Source organism: Macaca fascicularis, chromosome 16 (assembly GCF_037993035.2).
Source record: "Macaca fascicularis isolate 582-1 chromosome 16, T2T-MFA8v1.1".
Lineage (NCBI taxonomy): Eukaryota > Metazoa > Chordata > Mammalia > Primates > Cercopithecidae > Macaca > Macaca fascicularis.
In genome coordinates this window covers 9,192,451-9,215,402 of record NC_088390.1, presented here as the reverse complement: position 1 = coordinate 9,215,402, position 22,952 = coordinate 9,192,451, and the positions used below count along the sequence as shown (strand labels likewise).

At 49.9% G+C, this 22,952-nt stretch overlaps 1 protein-coding gene across 4 annotated transcripts in view; it reads right to left on the bottom strand.

Moving 5' to 3' along the window:
• The window catches only part of NTN1 (netrin 1), a 245,786-nt gene that overhangs the window by 108,464 nt on the left and 114,370 nt on the right, over window positions 1-22,952 (bottom strand). The window lies entirely within an intron of this gene.

Here is a 22,952-nt window from a genome sequence, read left to right as displayed (position 1 = left end):
AAGGCAGTGAGTGGCATCCCTCAGACTCCTCTAGGGGCAGCTGGCGATATGCACTGTCAGAGATCCCTGATGGGGAAAGGAGAAGGGCTAGACAGTTGCCCAGGGCTTGGGAGAAGCTGGTAGGGCTCTCGGTGGCTCGCAATGGGTGAAGGTGTGGTCAGCCATTAAGGTGGAGGGGAGGAGACCTCATCTCAGGCTGTGAGCGTCTACAGTCCATGTAAGGTTTTGGCCAGAATGCTGAACCAACAGCATTTCAAATACTCCAGGCACTAGGCTGGGCCATACTCAGCTCATTTTGACCCTCAGTTAAAGGGAGTTTTGTATTATCAGTGTGGACGTGTCATTCTTTTCTTTTTCTTGTTTTGTTTTTTGAAATGGAGTTTTGCTCTTGTTGCCCAGGCTAGAGTGCAATGGTGTGACCTGGGCTCACCACAACCTCCGCCTCCCAGGTTCAATCTCCTGCCTCAGCCTCCTGAGTAACTGGGATTACAGGCATGTGCCACTGTGCCCGGCTAATTTTGTGTTTTTAGTAGAGACGGGTTTTCTCCATATTGGTCAGGCTGGTCTCGAACTCCCGACCTCAGGTGATAAGCCTGCCTCAGCCTCCCGAAGTGCTGCGATTACAGGCATGAGCCACCGCACCCGGCTGGACGTGTCATTGTTTTCCTTGCTGATTTATTAAACATCCAGGACAGCCTCATGCCAGACACAGTGCTAGGGCTAAAGGGTACAAAGATGAACAGGTTGTGGCAGCTGCACGTGAAAAGTTCACATTCGAGCAAAGGAGTAGGCATGAGAAAGGGAGTAGGTCCCTGCTGGAGAAGACGGATGTACAAGGTGTGCGCTGGGTAGAAGATTCAAGGCTGGTGAGAGATGCATAGGAGTTTTCCAGGATGTCAGGAGTAAGGACATTCTAGGCAAGCGGAACAGCAGAAGCAAAGGTTTGGAGGTGGAAACATGTAATGTTCATGAAAGTACATGGCTCGTTAGTAGACAAAGTGAGAGCAGAATGAGCCCAGAGTGTGAGCGTGAGGGGTAGAGGAGAAGGTGTTCAGGCCATGGCCAGGTGACGAGGGACTGGATGAGCGCTCTGAAGAAACCAGCTAGGAATCTAGCCTTTCAGAGGCCAAAGTGACACGGTCTAACTCCTGCGTGGACAGGGAACTGAAACGGAGGCTGAGACAACCAGTCATTCATCAAACAGGCATCAAGGCCATCCTGGCTAACACGGTGAAACCCCATCTCTACTAAAAAAAAAATTACAAAAAATTAGCCGGGCGTGGTGGCACGTGCCTGTAGTCCCAGGTACTAGGGAGGCTGAGGCAGCAGAATTGCTTGAATCCAGGAGGTGGAGGTTGCAGTGAGCCGAAATCGTGCCGCTGCCCTCCAGCCTGGGCAACAGAGTGAGTCTCCGTCTTAATAATAATAATAGCATGAGGGGCCAGCATGGCATAAACCCCATCTCTACTAAAAATACAAAAAATTAGCTGGGCATGGTGGTGCATGCCTGTAATCCCAGATACTTGGGAGACTGAGCCCGGGAGGTAGAGGTTGCAGTGACTAAGATCGCACCATTGCATAGTAGCCTGGGCAACAGAGCAAGACTTCACCTCAAAAAAAAAAAAAAAAAAAAAAGCATCAAGGGAATACCATGGCCGAAACACAGACAAACCAAGCACAGTCCAGCCCTCAAGCAGGGCAGAGGCTAGTGGAGGAGAGGCCAAAATGGACCATTTAAAAGTAGGATACATGCCACCCTTCCTTCCTTCCTTCCTTCCTTCCTTCCTTCCTTCCTTCCTTCCTTCCTTCCTTCCTTCCTTCCTTCCCTCCCTCCCTCCCTCCCTCCCTCCCTCCCTCCCTCCCTCCTTCCTTCCTTCCTTCCTTCCTTCCTTCCTTCCTTCCTTCCTTCCTTCCTTCCTTCCTCCAGCAAATATTTCTCAAAAGCCTATGTGCCAGGCACAGGGGATGTGGCAATGAACAAAACAGACAAAAACCCCTGTTTTTCATGATTGAAGAGAAACAATGAACACAGCACATTAGGAGACCACAGAGTGTGTAAGACGAGGTTAAGTGTCATGAAAAAATCAGGCAGGAGAGGAGGAAAAGGCGTGCTGAGTGTTGGAAAAGGTGTTGTGGTTTTGTAGAGGGTGGTCACAGAGGCCTTGTTGAGTCAATGACATGAAGATAAAGAACTTAAAGAAGGTAAGATGTGAGCCGTATAGACACAGGGAGGGGGAGCATGTCAGGAGAGGAAATGGCCAGTGCAAAGGCCCTGAGGATAAGAGTGTGCCTGGCAGAGAGGAGAAAGAGCAAGGAACACACACAGAGAATTAGGGAAAGTGTGGACGAGGGGTGTACACAACCCAGCCTTAGGCAGAGGGGGAACAGAGCAAACTCCCTGGTGGAGGAGAGTCTGGCCTCAGTAGCAACTTGAGAATAAAGCACTCGAGACTCTAAGAGAATCAAGAGAGAACGCGTGTGATAGGTCAGGACAACCATCACGCCACCAGGCTTTGCAAGGTGGGGAGATGGTGTGGGGCTTGGGACACCATTCAGAAGTGGGCTGAGAGCCTGAATCAGGGTAGGGCAATCAGAGAGGAGGAAGAAACCATTGGAGGGGTCCCTAGGCAGACCTAGGGCTAAACACCAGCATGTGAGGAAGAAGGAATTGTTTGGGATGACCCTGGGGTCTTTAGGGTGTCCAAGAGATGTCACGAACCAAGGAAGAAACCCAGAGTGGGGGCGGGTCTGGAAGAACAGACAGATCTGGCTCTGAGTGGATGAGTTTAAGGGGCACCCAGGGGAAGGCTGCCCAAGAGGCAGCTGGCCACCCCCGGTGGGGCTTTGGAGAACAAAGAGGTCTCCAGGGAAGACTGTGAACTCCGCGGGACAGTCACAGAGCCTCTCACACCTGATCTTTAATCACCTCCCCCAGTACTTAGGAAAGGGAGGGAAGGGGTGCACCGTTCCCTGAGCAGTTTTCACCTGCGAGCAAGGCACGGGACTCCTGCCACCTCCCTTAGTCCTCAGGATGATTTCCACCTGACAGTGGAGGGGCAGGGACACAGAGAGCTGGCCTGAGGGACCCACGGTGCTGGGATGAAACACACACTGGCCTCTTGCAAAGATTCTGTCCCGCTCATCTCACCATCTGCCTCGGGGAGCTGAGAAACCCACACCTATGAGCTGACTGCTGTCAACAGCTAGAGAACAGGGAGACAGCCACTGACCACCCTGACCCAGGTGTCACTGGGCTCCCCTGCACGTGTCCCAGCAAGCCCTCGATGGTTTTCAGGCACCGAGACATAACTTCCCAGGGCCCCTGATCACCAACATGCCAAGAAGCCACTCACAGATAAGGCCCCTTCCCCCAGATCCAATGCCTGGGCGGCTGGGGGGCTGGAAGAGGCCTACACACCATCACTGGCCTGGGGAAGTCGCAGCTTCCAGACTCTGTTGGGTTGAGATTTTCCGTATTTCATCAATCCGGAGTTGCACACATTCCCACACCTTGCCAGGTCTGCGACCACCAGACAGGAAGGGTGGCTCAGGAGTCACTGGCTGCACACACACGCCCACAGCTGCAGAGTGGGAGACGGCAGCCGGGAGGTCCAGCGACAGCGTGCAACTCTCTTGCACGCTGCGTTATCCACATTCCAAATGGCACGGGAGGCGACCGTGTGGAACACACGGCATCCATAACTGAGAAGCAAACGGAGATTCAGGGGAGGCAGACGCCGAGAGTGACATGCTTTTGGGGGGGGGATTCCTGATTTCATTTATACTTTCCTTATGACATACGCAGAAGCTTTAGCCTGAACGGAACGTTAGATGGGATGAAACTCGGTCTGTCACTCAGAATGCTGGTGCTCAAAAGGACCATTTCCTCCCCAAGAGGAAAAGCAATCAGACAAATAAGAAGGACCAGTGAGCGGAGGCACTCAGACCAGAGCCAGACGGAGACTCACAATTCAGCAGCTCAGCCGTTCCAGCTCCGCCACCTCCCCTCGGCTGTTCCCTCTGCGTGGACCCGGGCTCTGGGGCTTTCCAGGTAAAGTACCTTTTAATGAGGCCGGAGGAGGCCCAGCCTCCCCAGCCACTCGGGAGCCTTGGAAAGTGCAATTCCCTGAATGGCGTCCCCAGCAGACCCCCTCTAAACCCAGTCCCACGCTGGCTTTCAATTTCCTCAGGTCTGAGTTCTGCAAAGACGTAATTGAGGGTGTTAATCTCGCCCTCTCTTTTTGCTGGCCGAGGCAACGAGAGTGAGAGCTGCCTTGGATAGTGTTACCGCGGAGAGGGGCTCGGGGATCACAGAGCCAAGCCCCGATGCTGCAAGCAGAGAAACGCAGGCCCAGCCTTGGGTTACACAGGGCAGCACTGGGGAAGGAGCTGCAGGCCCCTTGGTTCATTTTAAAGTGCTCTTTCTTCTGTTCTGCAACACTTGGGATAAACGGCAAATGGGCTTTTTGCTTCACTCCAGGGACCATTTCTTTTTGTTCTCTCGGTGCATGGAAATCCTACGAAGATTCTGATTTTTGCCACGCTCTGTACTCGGGTTGGGTGAATGTTAGCCAGGCGGCCCCGAGAATGGAGCCAGGAACCCCTTGGAATGGGCAATGGGTCTCCCTCGGCACACCACAGGCACCCGGTATGCCAAGGATCCTGGATTTGTCTTCCTCCCACGATTTGAATCCAGGGAAAACCACCAGGTTCAGCTTTCGGTTTAGACAGAAAAAACGAGTCCAAAAATGGTAGTGTGAGGCAAGAGGGCACGTAGGAGAAGATGAGGTCCAGTCTCACTGCTTTGCACTGGGACAAGGAGAAATGCATGGGCCAAGCACAGCTGTGGGCTAGGGAAGCCCCCCTCGCTGTCCCTCCAGCTGGCTCCCTTGGCTCAGGACTGGCTGCCAGAAGCATCATCATCATTACCCACCTCTCAACACTCCTCCCTGCTTCACAGGTGAAACACAGGAACAGCAGAGGTCGGGCAGCCTGGAATGTTTTTTGTTTTTTTTGAGACAGTCTTACTGTGTTGCCTAGGCTGGAATGCACTGGCATGATCTGAGCTCACTGCAACCTCCGCCTCCCAGGTTCAAGTGATTCTCCTGCCTCAGCCTCCCAAGTAGCTGGGATTACAGGCATGCGCCACCACACCCAGCTCATTTTTGCATTATTATTATTTTTGTTTTTCAAGACCGAGTCTTGCTCTGTCGCCCAGGCTGGAGTGCTGTGGTGGATCTCAGCTCACTGCAACCGCCTCCCGGGTTCAAGGGATTCTCCTGCCTCAGCCTCCTGAGTAGCTGGGATTACAAGCATGTGCCACCATGCCCAACTAATTTTTCTATTTTTAGTAGAGATGGGGTTTTGCCATGTTGGCCAGGCTGGTCTCGAACTCCTGACCTCAGGTGATCCGCCCACCTCAGCCTCCCAACGTGCTGGGATTACAGGCGTGCATCACCACACCCAACCAGCCTAGGACACTTTTAGAGGAACCTGAGTTCTCTCTTTCTGAGTCCTAGAATTAGCTCCAACCCAAGCCACTCATGGCTGGTCTATCAATAGAATCACTGGTGGTAGCACATGTTTTCTCAGAGGACTGTCTAGTTCCCCCAGCTGAGCTGCAGGAAGCCTGGGTACCTGGTAACTTGCCTCTCCAGCCCCCTGTGCCCACTGTGGCTTTTAAGACCAAGCACCCAGTGGACGCTGAGTGTGTCCAGGGCTCCCCAGCAGCAGAGCCTGGCCTCTTCTCCTCTGAACCTGCCACCACTCCAACCGTCCCTCACTCCAGCTGCACCAGGCTCCCCAGTACCACAAAGAAGGACCAGGCAGCCATCGTGCCCGCCTTCATCACAGGATCTGTGTCCTCTCATGAGTGGCACCAAGCTCCTCAGTCACATAACCCCCTGAGAAGGACTCATGAGTCACTGCTTTCCTTCTTTTCACTCCCACAAACAACCCACCTAGTTCCAGTGACACTGCCTTCCACATGGATCTCACAGGGCGCCACTTCGCACCATCACCTCTCCTCCAGCCAAGCCCCCGTCATCTCCCACCCGAAAACTTCCAAGGCCTCCTGGCTGCTCCCAGCTTCTACCCCTGCCTCCTACAGAGCGACCAGGACAATCTTATTAAAACACAGCAGGTTCATGCCACCACCCAGCTCAACACACACCCCCTTAGCTTCCCTTTACACCTGGAATAAAATCCTAACTCCCTGTCCTGCTCCCTACAATCTCACTCCCGCCCACTGCTCTGATCCCATGTGTCTGGGGCCTCCCTCGGCCTCCCTGATTCATTCACAGTTGCCCTCTCTCAGGCATTCTCCAGGACATGCATGAGACACATGGTACCCTGCTAACAGCCTCCCTTCTCCCCTCGAAGTGAAAATGAGCCCATGAGTCCTTCAATCAAACACCATCCTGGCTCCCCACTGCCAACTCAGCCAAATACAGCCCCCTCGAGCTGGCATCTGTAACTGTCCACACTGGGATCCCCTCAAGGCCACGACTCCCAGTATGCCTGGTTTGTTCCCCCTATCTGTGCTTGACTCCGCTGATTCCCACCTGTTCCTCTTTAGCCACAGCTCTCCTACCCATCCTCAGAGCTGAACTCCAAGCCCTGATTCTTCCAGAACCTTTCCCCAACAGCTGCCAGCCACACTGAGCCAGGGCAGAAGGGGCCAGGCACGAGCACCAGCCTGGGGAGACCAAATGAAGCGTTCAAACCCCTTCAATGTGCCCAGCACTTTCCAAACTCTCTCTCCTCTCTCTCTCTCTCTTTTGAGATGGAGTTTCGCTCTTGTCACCCAGGCTGGAGTGCAATGGCACGATATCGGCTCCCCGCAACCTCCATCTCCCGGGTTCAAGCGATTCTCCCGCCTCAGCCTCCCGAGTAACTGGGATTACAGGTGTGCACCACCACGCCTGGCTAATTTTTTGTAATTTTTGTAGAGACGGGGTTTCTTCATGTTGGTCAGGCTGGTCTTGAACCCCTGACCTCAGGTGATCCACCCGCCTCAGCCTCCCAAAGTGCTGGGATTACAGGTGTGAGCCATCACACCCAGCCCTCTCTTTTTATTTCCTTTGCAAACCAAATGATAATGAAGTAGGTCTGTGTCACCCACTGCTCAGGATCCTATTCAGTTCATTAAGTGCTATGTTGTTCTCTAATTCTTTCTTAAGGATTTCTCTTGTCTCCACCCCATGCATCCTCCATTCGGTCATCCTGACTCTGCTTCTGCAGCCAGGTTGGCTGGGGACCATGCCTGGCCCTGGCCCTTGTCAGCTAGACAACCTTTGACAAGTCCCTCAGGCTCCCTGAGCTTCAGGTTTCTCATCTGTAAAACAGACAAAACGTTTAATGTAAAGGCTCTGTGAAGATTAAATCAGATAACGTGATAAAGATCCCAGCACAGTAAGGGATGGTAATAACCCACATCAGTATCATCACTTAATACACATTTATGGAGCATCCACGCTGCAGAAGGTCAAGTGATCACAAATATAAAAAAGGATGAAAGAGCCAGGCATGGTGGCTCACGCCTGTAATCTCAGCACTTTGGGAGGCTTTGGTGGAGGGATTGCTTCAGCCCAGGAGTTTGAAGTTTCAGTGAGCTATGATGGCACCACTGCACTACAGCCTGGGTGACAGAGTGAGACCCCCTCTCTTAAATAAATAAATAAACAAATAACCCTCAAATAGGTTCCAGCCTGGGCAACATGGTGAGATCCCATCTCTACAAAAATATTTTAAAAATTAGCCAATCAGCCAGGTGCGGTGGCTCATACCTGTAATCCCAGCACTTTGGGGGGCCTAGGCAGGTGGATCATCTGAGATCAGGAGTTCGAGACCAGCCTGCCCAACATGGCGAAACCCCGTCTCTACTGAAAATACAAAAAATTACCTGGGCATGGTGGCGGGCACCTGCAATCCCACCTACTCAGGAGGCTGAGGCAGGAGAATGGCTCGAACCTGGGAGGCGGAGGTTGTGGTGAGCCGAGATCACACCACTGCACTCCAGCCTGTGTGACAAGAGCAAAACTCCGTCTCAAAAAAAAAAAAAAAAAATTAGCCAAACATGGTGGCACGCACCTGTAGTCCCAGCTACTCAGGAGACTGAGGTGGGAGGACCGCTTGAGCCCACGTGGTTGAGGCTGCAATGAGCCATGATTGTGCCACTGCACTCCAGCCTGAGTGACAGAGTGAGACTCTGTCTCAAAAAAATAAAAGGTGGAGGCCGGGTGCAGTGGCTCAAGCCTGTAATCCCAGCACTTTGGGAGGCCGAGATGGGCAGATCACAAGGTCAGGAGATCGAGACCATCCTGGCTAACACGGTGAAACCCTGTCTCTACTAAAAATTACAAAAAACAAAACAAAACAAAAAAACTAGCCGGGCGAGGTGGCGGGCACCTGTAGTCCCAGCTACTCGGGAGGCTGAGGCAGGAGAATGGCGTGAACCCAGGAGGCGGAGCCTGCAGTGAGCTGAGATCCGGCCACTGCACTGCAGCCTGGGTGACAGAGCGAGACTCCGTCACAAAAAAATAAATAAATAAATAAATAAATAAATAAATAAATAAATAAAAGGTGGATAAAAGGCCCTCATGGAGCTCCCCATGTGCTAGAAGTATACAAAAGAAACACACATACACAATAACAAGAGTCACTGCTAACATGTAGCATGTGCCAGGCTCTATAAAACGCACACACATGCCACTGAATCCTCACATCAACTCTAAGAAGCATTATCCCCATATTACAGATGAGGCAACTGAGGCACACAGAAGCTAAGCAATCCATCCAAGTGTCATAGCAGAGGCGGATCGGGGTGTAAACCGATGCCGTCAGATCCCAGGGTTTTGGGAGCTCAGTCCCTTGGCTCTGCCGTCGTGGCTGACCAGGCAAGGACAAGCACTGCAAAAACAGGTTCCTTTTAACTCCCCACGGCATCTGTCACCCTCTATGACGTGGCACGAAGTAGGTAGGTGCTCGGTAAATTAAGCTGTGACTTCTCACTAGGAGGCCTATGTAGGATTCCCAGTTCACCATCAGAGCCCCCCATCCTCGTCACTGTCATCATCGTCATCACTGTCGGAAAGGAAAGCACAGCTGAGTGTGGTCTGAGTGTGGCCCAAGCCCATATTAGGCCCTGCACAAGGTGTGGCCAAGCATCTCTTGGAAGTCTGGGCAGACCACCCAGCCGGCTTCCCACCCACAGGGCCGCTCGGAGTTCAGGAAGTGGAATCCGGAGAGAAGCCGGAGGGAGGAGGGCACACCACGACATGTCTGTCCAACCGACTGTCATGGCAACAGCCCAGGGACGGAGCGAGGAAGCCCCACGTCCTCTGCCACATTTCCACCCTGCATTCCCACCTCGGGAAGGAAAAAACAAGGATTATGCCCGGCACACCCAATTATGGAAGAAAAGCGTCTAGGAGTCAGAGAACATGAGTCAGCAGAGTGAGCCTGGTGATTTTTAAGAAAAATCGATGTGATGATGAGATGTGGTCATGGAACAGAGGGACCTGGTGACACAGACCCAGGCTTTCCTAGGTGGCAGGCACTGCACGACGGTTGGGGTCAGGGGACAGGCCAAAGGTTCCTAAGAAGACTTGAGCATTTGCTGGTTCAGAAGACAACGCCACTGTACTCAGGATCCCTGAAGAAAAACTCTAAAAAAATAATACAGGTGACTTACTCTCACCAGCGAGGACAGTAAACGCTCCCAGTGTTTTCAAAGATCTGGTATAACAACATGAATAACCCTTCACATTTTTCATGGTGTTTTACCACTCACAAAGCCTCCAGACATCCTAAAATGTATCATGAGACTACAAGAATCAGAACTGTGATAGGAACCAAGAGGAAACTTAATCAAACAGAAAGTCCAAAATGAGACCCCCCCGAAATGGGGGAGGGGGGAAAATGGAGAGAAAATGACACACCAGGTAGTAAGTGGTGTAACCATCGGAGAAGAACAATAGTTATACTTGACTTTCATAGCATGTACCGAGATATTTAAATGTAAAAAGTGAAACTGTAAAGATTACTGGAAGAAAATGTAAGTGAACCTTTATGTAATCTTAGGATCAAGAAGGCCTTTCTGAAGCATGATACCAAAAGTAAAAACTGTAAAATACATATCTGATCGATGACAACTTTAACTTTTATATGTCAAAAAGCACCATACATTTTTAAAAGTCAATTACAACCTGGGAGAAATAACTGTAGGACAAAAGATGGATGACAAGTTACTATCTTTCATATGGAAGGTGTTCATCTTTTTTGTAAAACTTATTAATGCCCCCATGGGTGATTCACAAAATATAAACTTGTGAAAAACACTCAACCTTTCTTGTTAATTATCAAAGACAAATCAATGAAAACAATCAAATATCATTTTTTATCTTCCACGTTGGTCAACAGCTTTTTTTAGAGTAATTAATATGCAATATACCTGAGGAAATAAGGAAAAAAATTCACACTCTATAAACTGGTATGGTTTTGGGGAGAGCAAGATACAACACGCATCAAAAGTCTTAAACGTGCTTATTCCTTGAAGATGTACAGTTGTACATCTAGGAATTTATCCTAAGGGGACACCGAGAATGGCACAAAGATCAACTTAAAAGGGCACTCAGCCCAACAAAGCTTAGAGTGGAAAAAATCTGAAAACAACAAAATGTCCACGTTTAAATGCCTGAATAACTGAGTCATGGTACACCTACAAAATGCAATGCAAACACTATGCAGCCATGCAACACTACGAAGCCCACTATTTAATAAAGTGGAAAGATGGCAACAATGTATTAAGTAGAAAGAAGTATGACTGCATATAGGCCTACCAGGCAATAGACACACCACAGGGTATTAACATCCTCACTCTGGCTGGTGGGATAAACTGTTACTTGCGTTTTCTTCTTTTTGTCCTAATCTATATCTTATCATTTTTCTACACCAAAAAGAGCATGAAACATACAATAATAGCATAGTTTATTAAGCAAAAACAAAAGCACAAGATGAGGGGCTGGGGCGATGGATGCCTTAACAACCCAACCACTCCTTGGTGTTTACTAATGCTTCCCGAGACCCACCCTTTCACTAGGTCAAACTTCATAGCACCCCTTTAGTCTGGTCAAGAGTAGCACTGGGAAATAAAGACATTGCCCCAATCCCAAAGCCTCTGATTCAAGTCACCATTTGCTAGTTATGAACCAAACTGTAGAGGATTCTAGAGTTTAGGGGAGTGTTGCTGCTTTCAAAAAAAATGTAACTCAGAAACTAACTCCCCAGAACCCCAAATGCATACAGAGAAAGACAATATCCCCTCTGCACTGACCAGATCATATTCCAGCTCTCCCGTATCAAGAAGGGCACTGGCAAATTGGAGGGTATTGGGGGAGGTGGCTGAGACAACGAGAGCTCTGAAAAGGTCACAGGAGGACTGATTTGAGGAAGTAGGTGTGGGATTGCCTGGGGAAGAAAAGGCGCTATGTGGGGAGGCTCTTTTTTGGAAGTGGGAGCGCAGCTGTGGCATCCAAGGGGGTCAGTTCAGTTCCACTCAGGGACGAACACGTTACTGACCAGAGCTGCCACCCCTGGGCTGGGGCCTTAGTGCAGCTGACCAGCTGACCAGGGGGGGTATGCTCCAGGCCACATTCCTAAGGAGTGGGGTATGGATGGCTGCATGGCTCACAGGCACAAAAAATGTGGGGAGAGGCAGCGGGGCCTCTGCAGAGAGCATGTGAGTGAGCGCCAATAATCACAGTGCCAGAATAATAGTAATCCTGCATATGCACAGAACTGCCCAGAGGTCATAGAGAGAAAAGGAGCACCGGGGCTGAGTGGGGAAACTTACCAAGGAAGCAGGCATTGAGCAGGCACGGGTGAACAGAGAAGATGGGGGAGGAGAGCAAAAATAGAATGAGGTGCAATTGCCAGATATTATACTGTGGAAGGAAAAATCAGCTACCCCCCAGCCCCCGCCCCACACATCAAGGAGAGGGAGCAGCCGGGGAAAAGAAGTGAAAGTCACGGGGAACTTGAACCTGAATGTACACAGCCTCTAGGAAAAGAAAGAGAAAACTATCTTTTGGGAGGAAATGGGAGTTTCATCCCCAGTGAGGGGTTTCATGAACAAGCGGCTGCAGGGATTTTTAATGATGACATCCAGCTCTCCCCTCGACGCTTCCTCCTTTTTCCTCGCACCACATAGCCCTGTATTGAGACAGGGGCAGCCCTCCATTCTGGTCCCACCACTTGGGATAACATTCACCTGGAGGCTTAGTCCTTGAGGTCCCTGATGGTTTTCTCTCTCCAGGGGAGCCAAATGTACCTGAAATGCTGAGGTCAAATCAGAGCTGAGTTCAATCATCAAGGACTGAAGTGACTCTTGAGAAAACCTGAGTATTTTTAAGCAAAAAGAAAATGGAAAGGAAAGCTTAATATGAAGCCGAATGGCCACCTGGGTAGCAAGCAGCTTCCGGCTGTACAAAAAACAACATGGGGTTGATGTAAGCACCAGACCACGTCGCTATGATGCTGGGAAGGGGCTGGGGAGTCTCCCTGGGACCCCCACCAACTCTGCCCGCATCAACCCACATTGCCACCAGCAGCCTCTTGGGGGCACTTGCAGATGAACAGGATCCAGATACTAAGCAGCACCGAAGTCATCACTAAAGGCAGCCAGATGTGGGCAGCAGGTATACCCCACCATAGGGACTTGGGGGAAATCAGATCAGAAAGGGTCAGGTGGGAGTGTGACCTGTTGAGGGGGCGGCAAAAACCATCCCCGTCTCTCCCCAAGTAGGGGACTATCTGAAGAAAACTAAAGAAAATGTGAAGTCATCATGTTCCCTCATGCTTGGACATTTATTCAGGGCCCCCAAAATCCTTAACGTGGGGGAGAGAAACCTAACTTGCCAAGTCTTGGTGCTCTCCCTAATAGGAACTTGCACAGCATTTCCCACGTGCAAGGCACTCCTTCCAAGCACTTTTTTTTTTTTTTGAGAGAGAGTCTCGCTCTGTCACCCAGGCTGGAGTGCAGTGGCATGAGCTCGGCTCACTGCAAGCTCCACCTCCCAGGTTCACGCCATTCTCCTGCCTCAGCCTCCTGAGTAACTGGGACTACAGGCACCCGCCACCATGCCCAACTAATTTTTTTTTTTTTTTTTTTTTGTATTTTTAGTAGAGACGGGGTTTCAGCGTGTTAGCCCGGATGGTCTCAATCTCCTGACCTCGTGATCCACCCACCTCGGCCTCCCGAAGTGCTAGGATTACAGGCGTGAGCCACCGAACCCATCCAGACAAGCACTTCTAAGAACTAACTTGTCAATTAAAACTGCGCAAAAGACCTGTATAGATACGTCTCCAAAGAACATATGCAAATGGCCAGGAAGCCTGTGAAAAGATGCTCACAATCATTAGCCATCAGGGAAATGCAAACCAAAACCACAGTGAGACATCACATCACACTCACTAGGATGGCTAAAATCAAAAAAGGCAAGGCCAGGCACAGTGGCTCATGCCTTTAATCCCAATACTTTGGGAGACCAGGGCAGGAGGATTGCTTGAGGCCGGGAGTTCAAGACCAGCCTGGGCAATATAGTGAGATTCTGTCTCTACAAAAAAATTTAAAACCTAGCCAGGTGTGGTGTAGCATGCTTATAGTCACAGCTACTTGAGAGGCTGAGGCAGGAGGATCACTTATGCCCAGGAGTTTGAGGCTGCAGGAAGCCATAATTACATCACTGCACCCTAGCCTGGGTGACAGAGACCTTGTTTCTAATAAATAAATAAATAAGCCAGGCACGGTGGCTCACGCCTGTAATCCCAGCACCTTGGGAGGCCGAGGCAGGTGGATCACCTGAGGTCAGGAGTTCAAGACCAGCCTGGCCAACATAGTGAAACCCCGTTTCTACTTAAAATACAAAAACTAGCCGGGAGTGGTGGCATGTGCCTGTAATCCCAGCTACTTGGGAGGCTGAGGCAGGAGAATTGCTTGAACCCGGGAGGCAGAGGTTGCAGTGAGCCGAGATTACACCATTGCACGCTAGCCTGAGGGAGAAGAGCGAGGCTTTGTCTGAAAAATACATACATACATACATACATACATACATTTTTAAAAAGACAAATAATAACAAGTGTTGGCAAGGTTGTTGAGAAACCAGAACCCGCATGCATGGCTGGTGGGAACATAAGATGGTTACAGCCACTTTGAAAAACAGTCCAGCAGCTCCTCAGAAAGTTAAACAGAGTTATGTATGACCTGGCTATTCCACTTCTAGGCATATACCCAAGAGAAATGAAAACACATGTCCACCCACAAATACTCATAGCCAGTATTATTCTTAATGGCCAAGAAATGGAGATAACTAAAATGTCCCTCACCTGATGAATGAATACACAAAATTCAATATAGGTCTACGATGGACTATTACTCAGCCATGAAAAGGAATAAAGTACTCATAGATGCTACAACCTTGAGACTGGATAAACCCAGAGAATATGATGTTGTGGGGGAAGAAGTCACACATAAAAGGTCACATATTATATGATTTCATTTCTATGAAATGCCTAAAATAGGCAAATCCAGACAGACAGAAAGTAGAGGAGTGGTTGTCCAGCGCTAGAAAGGGGGGTGAGTGGGAGGAAATGGGGACTGAGTGCTGATGGGCGTGGAGTTTGTTTTGGGGTGATAAAATCTACCGTGGTGATGGCTGCACAACTCTGAATATACTGAAAACCACTGAACTGTATATTTTAAATGGGGGAATTATGTGGCATGTGGATTATATCTCAATAAAGCTGTTAAAAACACACACACTTCATCCTCACATCGCTTTGAGGTAGACACTGACATCCCCCTTTTACAGGTGAGGAAACTGAGACACAGAGCGAGTCAGTAGTGTACCCAAGGTCACACATACCTGGAAAATGGCATAGCCTGGATTTGAGGCCAGGTGGCATGGCCCCATGAGCCATGCTCTTGAGCTTTTCTAGAAATTGCTTGCAGCCCTGAGATAGGGCACCTGTCCCTTTTCACTTCCAACATGAGGGGGACAAAAAGATGGCAGATGGTACCTCTCGGCCCTTTCCAACAAGCAGAGACTCTTTTTCCTACTGTGGACTCTGTCCTCCACCCACCAATGGGGTGGTAGAGGCAGGGGATGACATGTTGTTCACATGGAAGCTTCTTTTTTTTTGAGACAGAGTCTTGCTCTGTCACCCAGGCTGGAGTGCAATGGTGCAATCTCGGCTCACTGTAACCTCTGCCTCCTGGGTTCAGGCAAGTCTCCTGCCTCAGTCTCCCGAGTAGCTGGGACTACAGCTGTGCACCACCTCACCTGGCTAATTTTCGTATTTTTAGTAGAGACAGGGTTTCACCATATTGACCAGGCTGGTCTCGAACTCCTGACCTTGTGGTCTACCCGCCTCGGCCTCCCAAAGTATTGAGATTACAGGCGTGAGCCACCACGCCCGGCCCACATGAAAGCTTCTTGAGGTAATGCTTTACTTGGTCCAGGTGCAGACCCAGGGCTAGTGACCCTGCGAACCGCCTGTCCTCATGCTCCTGAAGAGCACATGTCCAGCTACTGGTGTCATCAGTCATTCCGCAAGTTTCCACCCCAAGGCTGGGTCCTTCCCGGGGAAGCAGTGTCCTCTGCCATCCTTCCTCCAGTCTGCGGCCCCTGCCGCCAGGCAGCTCCTTCCCCTGGCTGCCAATGTCCATCTGCTTTATGTCCTCTCTGTCTCCCTGCCCCGTCTCTTGGCTTTCTCTCTATTCACGCGCTGTTTCCTTAGACGCTGCATTTTTTCCTATAACATCATGTCTGATCCAGACTTTCCTAAAAGCACCCTTTCACGCCTCGCAGCTTCCCCGGGTGTCGCTCCCGGAGGCACCCCTCCCCGCCCAGTGGGGCCATCCCAGCCCTCTCCCACCTCCCTCATTCAGGGAGCCACAATGCACATTTTCATATCAAAAGCCATCCCTTGTACCTCGGCCACAAATCCTTCCTGAAAGCAGACAAGATATCCGACATCAACCGTTAATAGGATGTGCTCCATGCTTACAAATATTTCAATCCCATACTGGTCCTTTCATAGAATGGAATATGCCTTCACCATTCTCTGTCCTGTCTACCTTCTAAATAATACCTTTCCCATCACCTTGGCTGGAGAAGAGAAGAGGTATTTTCCCACAAGTTCTGTGAAAGGACAGTCAGTCCCCAAACAACACAAATGAGCTCTGTACTGAGAGGCAACTGGAAGCTGACCTTCTGGGCCCTTTCTAGGTGACAATGAGAACGTGATGGATGGCAGTGTTTTCTGGGCCCGGTTTTCAAGCCGAGGCAGGCACCGTCTTCCGCAGCCCTGCTATCTACAGAAAGGCCTGGGATTTTAAGCTTTGTCAGTGAAATAAGGGGAAATCAGAGAGATGTGGGAAGAGAAAGAGGGCAGGGACAGGAGGGGGCCTCAGAAGGGACCTCCACCATCACAGCTGCCCCTCCCCAGGTCACAAAAACAAACAGCTAGTAGAGACCCCAGAAATCACCCAGTTCAACGTCTGGAGCAAAAGATGGGTAGGCTAAGGCCCAGGGATGAGAAAGACGTGGTAAAGGCCACACAGCAAGCTGGTGGGTGGGTGGGTGGCTCAGAACTCCGTAGCTGCTTCCTGACCCTCCTGGGGACTCTGCCCACCCCACCACGCTGCCTGCCCACGCCAAGAGGCACCTGTTCTGCGACCCCCATGGAATGTTCCGCAGAGTCACTCGCCTCTGTGGACAAGGGTCTAGCTGGCCCACAGCGGCTCCTCCAGGAACAACAGAGCCCTGGCCGGGACCAAGAGGCAATGTGTTTGGTTAACCAAACAAGATGACGACACCCACAGGCAGCTTTCTGGGGCTCTAAGAAGCTGCCACAATCTGCCCCCGGAGAAACAAATGCAGAGAGGTTGAAGGAAAGGGCCACCCAGCCTGCCCCTGGGGCCTCCGCCCCTTCGGCTCATGTTTGTTTTGTTTATGAGAGGAAAATTCTCCGACTGTTCATAGAGGGCGAAACACGAAGTTCCTTCCTCCACGGCCTGGGAGACGGCGAGTCCGCGGCTGCTGTGGCCTCGCCGGCCCCCCTCCACCGCGCGCAGCTGGCCAAGAGCAGCAAGGCCCATCCAAGGCTGCCCCGGCGCCTCCAGAGACTCTGCCACGGCCCCATCCGTTCGTTGTCTCTGGGGGCTGCGGCCCCGGGAAATGTCAGAGCCGTTTGTCCCCGCCCCGGGTGGAAGGATGAGTCAGGGCACAGACCTTGGCTCTTGCCTGCCCTCTGCTTTCCTTCTGAGGCCTCTGAGTGTGTTTGTGAAGCTGGTGTTTAAATTAACTCCAGTGAACACAATGGGAGGGTTTAGAGCATTTATCAAATCCCTCTCCAGATTTCAGCCGGGATCTGTCCAGCTCCAGGAACCTCATGTGGATGAGGACACTGGTCCAGCCAGGAGCCCGGCTTTCTCTTCCCGACAATGAGCTCTGAGAACGAAAGCCTTTAACTGGTGAGCAGGATGCCTGCATCCCCGGGAGACCCTGGAGAATGCATGTGAGGCTGACGCCAGCTGACGCCAGCATTGCGGGTCTTCGGTGAACACCTCAAAACCACTTCCATTGCCTACTTGCTCACCCCAAAGAGTTGAACATCCTTAAACTCACAATTTTGTCTCTCTCAAAGGCTTGAAGTTACTGAATCGGTTTCAACGTGTTGTCTGTCCCATCCAAATGAATGAGCTCAAGTTCACTAGTTTTTCATTCACCCACTTTCACAGTCCTTTCCCTCAAGAAGCTGAGGCAGATGGAGAGGGGGAGCTGTCACAGAAGAACTGACGAACAGGAGTTTGCACAGGATAGAACGTTCTACTGCTGCCCCGGCCTGGCGCCCCAGCTGCCTGCCCCATCTTCCAAGACTACCATTCATCCACCCAAGAAAAATGCAGGTGGCATCTCACGCAAGTCTCCCATCATGTCAGGTTCTAGAAATACAGACTGCCCTCAGGTGGTTCACAATCCAAAGGCAGAGATGAACAGACAGATGGGAACAGCAGTTTCAAACCAGGAGCTATGAGAGAAAAGAGGAAGAAGTGCTGCCCAGCAGTTTATACTGGTAACATCTTTCATCCCACTTTTATTTATTTATTTATTGTTATTACTTTTTTTCTTTTGAGACATAGTCTCGCTCCGTTGCCTGGGCTAGAGTGCAGTGGCACGATCTCGGCTCGCTGCAACCTCCTCCTCCCGGGTTCAAGCGATTCTCCCTGCCTTAGCCTCCCAAGTAGCTGGGATTACAGGTGCCCGCCACCACGCCCAGCTAATGTTTGTATTTTTAGTAGAGACAAGGTTTTGCCATGTTGGCCAGGCTGGTCTCGAACTCCTGACCTCAGGTGGTCCGCCTGCCTTGGCCTCCCAAAATGTGGGATTACAGGCATGAGCCACAGTGCCTGGCCTCCACTTTTATCTTTTTTTAACTCAAGTAAAACATCAATATATTATTTTGCAAAAAACTGAAACACTACAGAAATAGATGCATTTTATAATTAAAAGTAACTTTTATATACCTTATACACCCTAAATACTTTAATAGAATCATGCAGAGCTTTTTCTAAGTAAGCACATGCACATTTTTTTAAAGTATCAGACTGGTCATACATTTGAATTTTGCCTTTTTTCCTTTACTCCTTTTAAGTCAATAAATAATACACAATATCTGAATAGCTGAATCGTATATATTTCTTTTCTTTTCTTTTCTTTTCTTTTTTTGAGATGGGTCTGGCTCTGTCACCCAGGATGGAGTGCAGTGGCGTGATCTCGGCTTACTGCAACCTCCGCCTCCCAGGTTCAAGCGATTCTCCTGCCTCAGCCTCCCGAGTAGCTGGGATTACAGGCGCACACCACCACGCCCGGCTAATTTTTGTATTTTTAGTAGATACAGGTTTCACCATGTTGGCCAGGCTGGTCTCAAACTCCTGACCTCAAGTGATCCACCCACCTCGGCCTCCCAAAGTGCTGGGATTACAGGTGTGAGCCACTGCTCCTGGCCTGAATCATACATATTTCATTTTATGTCTATATTAGAGTTTATTTAGCTCATCTCCCATTGTTGGATGTCTTTTTGCTGTTATAAACAACACTGCAGTGAACATCCTTGAACAAAATCTGCCTGTTATTCTGTACCATATGGATTTTGATTCTGCAGCTGGCTTTTTCCTATACTCTTTCCCTATATGACATCTCTATTTCCATGTCACTCTGCTGCCTTCTAGTCTCGGACTGTCCTCTCCTGAGCAAAGTCAGCTTGGATTGCACAAAGGAAGTGTCTTCCTGCAGTCAGAGGGTGCCAATCTCCTGACATGTTCTCCTGGAGCTTGCTGTATAATCATTTTCAGAAGTGGGCTCTTTCAGATACAGCTGATGCTCATTAGTTGTGGTATTTACATTCTATCAAGTTGCTGTGAGTAGTCAGCAAATAATGAACCACTGCTCCCAGGGAAAATACAGGGCTAAGTTCCTGTGAGCCTTTAGTCACAACACTTTCGCAAACTGGTCAGTATATACCCTTGTTTTATGTGTGTTTCTGCTTTAAAAATACCATATATAGGCCCAGCGCAGTGGCTCACGCCTGTAATCCCAGCATTTTGGGAGGCTGAGGCGGGTGGATCACGAGGTCAGGAGCTCAAGACCAGCCTGGCCAAGATGGTGAAACCCCATCTCTATTAAAAATACAAAAATTAGCCGGGCATGGTGGCAGGCACCTGTCATCCCAGCTACTCGGGAGGCTGAGGCAGGAGAATCGCTTGAACCTGGGAGGCGAAGGCTGCAGTGAGCCGAGATCACACCACTGCACTCCAGCCTGGGCGACAGAGCAAGACTCTGCCTCAAAAAAAAGAAGAAGAAAAAAAATTCTATATACAAAACATATCGCTGATTCACCAGCATGGAACTCACAGCCAAAAGCACTACAACTTTTTACCTGAACAAATTGTATCTAACACGTTTTCTCCGTAAAGCAAATCACAGTCTTTTTTTTTTTTTTTTTTTTTTTTTGAGACGGAGTCTCGCTTTTTTGCTCAGGCTGGAGTGCAGTGGTGCGATCTCGGCTCACTGCAAGCTCCGTCTCCTAGGTTCACGCCATTCTCCTGCCTCAGCCTCCTGAGTAGCTGGGACTACAGCTATCTGCCACCACACCCGGCTAATTTTTTATGTTTTTAGTAGAGACGGGGCTTCATCGTGTTAGCCAGGATGGTCTCAATCTCCTGACCTCAAGTGATCCGCCCGCCTCGGCCTCCCAAAGTGCTGGGATTACAGGCATGAGCCACCGCGCCCGGCCGCAAATCACAGTCTTCTTGAGCTTGGGGATGTTGGACAGCACATTAGTACTGTGGAAGGCGGGGGCGTGCATTTTAAACAGCAAAATCACCAAAAAGCAGCATCAAAATGTGAAAATCGTGGCACCGAGCAGACATTGAAAAGACACTTGTTTACAGTATGAAAGCTGAAATAACCTCGCTGGGAACACGCACACCAGGTAACTCAAATTTTTCACCTCTCTGTGCTCATCGAGAATGACCATGAAATGGCCCTGAGTATTTATTTTGGGGTTACACACATTTTAACGAATAGGTGAAGGAAAGGAATAGTACTGCTGAACCTCATTATCTGTAGATTCCATAACTGTAGAAATGTACTTGGTGTCTCTTTACTTATCTTCAAAAAGGCAGGATCTACAGCAGTAGCTCACAGAGCATCCTGTCCTTGGCCCCATGGAGACGCCCTTGCAGAGGATACAGCCACAAACACAGCTTCACAGCAGTGGGGCACATTGATGGGCACCGCTAGGTTTTGCCTGGCTTCTACCTGTTCATCCAAGAGGCATCTTCCTGGAACCCCCATTGTCTGTTTTCTGGGGACTCTCAATAGATGAAAAATGTGAAAATCCACAATGGCCGTTGACCACTGAATTTTAGTTCAATGGTCAACTAAAATGTTCAGTTAACCATTGAACAACATGGGTTTGAATTACGGGGGTCCACTTACAGGTGCCTCTGCCACCCCTGAGACAGTGAGACCAACCCCTCTTCCTCCTCCTCCCCCTCAGCCTATTCAACATGAAGGCAATGAGGATGAAGACTTTCATGATGACGCATTTCCCCTTAATGAATAGTAAATATATTTTCTTTATGATTTTCTCAATAACATTTTCTTTTCTTGGCCGGGCGAGGTGGCTCAAGCCTGTAATCCCAGCACTTTGGGAGGCCGAGACGGGCGGATCACGAGGTCAGGAGATCGAGACCATCCTGGCTAACACAGTGAAACCCCGTCTCTACTAAAAAATACAAAAACTTAGCCGGGCGAGGTGGCAGGCGCCTGTAGTCCCAGCTACTCGGGAGGCTGAGGCAGGAGAATGGCGTGAACCCGGGAGGCGGAGCTTGCAGTGAGCTGAGATCCGGCCACTGCACTCCAGCCTGGGTGACAGAGCGAGACTCCGTCTCAAAAAAAAAAAAAAAAAAAAAACAAAAAACATTTTCTTTTCTCTAGTTTATTGTAAGAATACAGTATATAATACATGTAACATGCAAACTATGTGCTAATTGACTGCCGATGTTATCAGTAAGCCTTCTGGTCAATGGGCTATTAGTAGTTACGTTTTGGGGGAGTCAAAAATATCCAGATTTTTTACTGCAGAGGGGTAGTCAGTGCCTCTAAACCTCCTAAGTTGTTTAAGAATCGGCTGTATTGGCTCTCTTCTCTGGAGGAACTGTGCCTCCCAGAAGAACCTGCTTCTCCCAGATGCATTTTTCTTCCTTGACACCCCCTTCACCTCTCCTACCACCACCACCACACACACCTACACTTACTTTTAGGCTAGCTATTCTCTGAGATTCATAGCATTTGCCTAGTCTAGTGGGTCAAATAACAACCCCCAAAAAGACATGTCCATGACCTAATTGCCTGTAAACGTGACCTTACTTGGAAACAGGATCTTTGCAGATGTAATTAAGTCAAGGATTTTGATAAAAGATCATCCTGGGGAGGGTGTGGTGGCTCACGCCTGTAATCCCAGCACTTTGGGGGGCCAAGGCAGGCAGATTATGAGATCAGGAGATGGAGACCATCCTGGCCAACATGGTGAAACATGGTCTCTACTAAAAATGCAAAAATTAGCCAGGCATGGTGGCGCATGCCTGTAATCCTCCCAGCTACTCGGGAGGCAGAAGCAGGAGAATCACTTGAACCAGGGAGTTGGAGGCTGCAGTGAGCCGAGACTGCGCCACAGCACTCCAGCTTGAGCAACAGAGTGAGACTCCATTACAAAAAAAAAAAAAATCATCCTGAATTTAGGATGCTCCCTAAACCCAATAATGGGTGGCAGAAAAGGGACAGACACACTCAGAGGAGAAGGTCGTGTAAGAGAGAGGCAGAGGCCAGAACGGTGTGGCTACAAGTAGAGAATGCCAGGGGTTACCCGGCAGCCACCAGAAACTGGGAGAGAGGCAAGCAGCAGATTCTCCCTCAGAGCCTCCAGAGCAAACCAGCTCTGCTGACACCCTGACTGTGGAATTCTGTCCTCCTGAAATAGGAGAAGACACCTTTCTGCGTTATTAAACCACCCACTTTGTGGTAACTTGTTACAACGGCCCTAGGAAGCAAGCACACCTAGATAGAAAAGAGGCACGAGGCCGGGCGCGGTGGCTCACACCTGTAATCCCAGCACTTTGGGAGGCCGAGGCGGGCGGATCACAAGGTCAGGAGATCAAGACCATCCTGGCTAACACGGTGAAACCCCGTCTCTACCGAAAATACAAAAAAATTAGCTGGGCGTGTGGTGGTGGGCACCTGTAGTCCCAGCTACTCGGGAGGCTGAGGCAGGAGAATGGCATGAACCCAGGAGGTGGAGCTTGCAGTGAGCCGAGATCACACCAC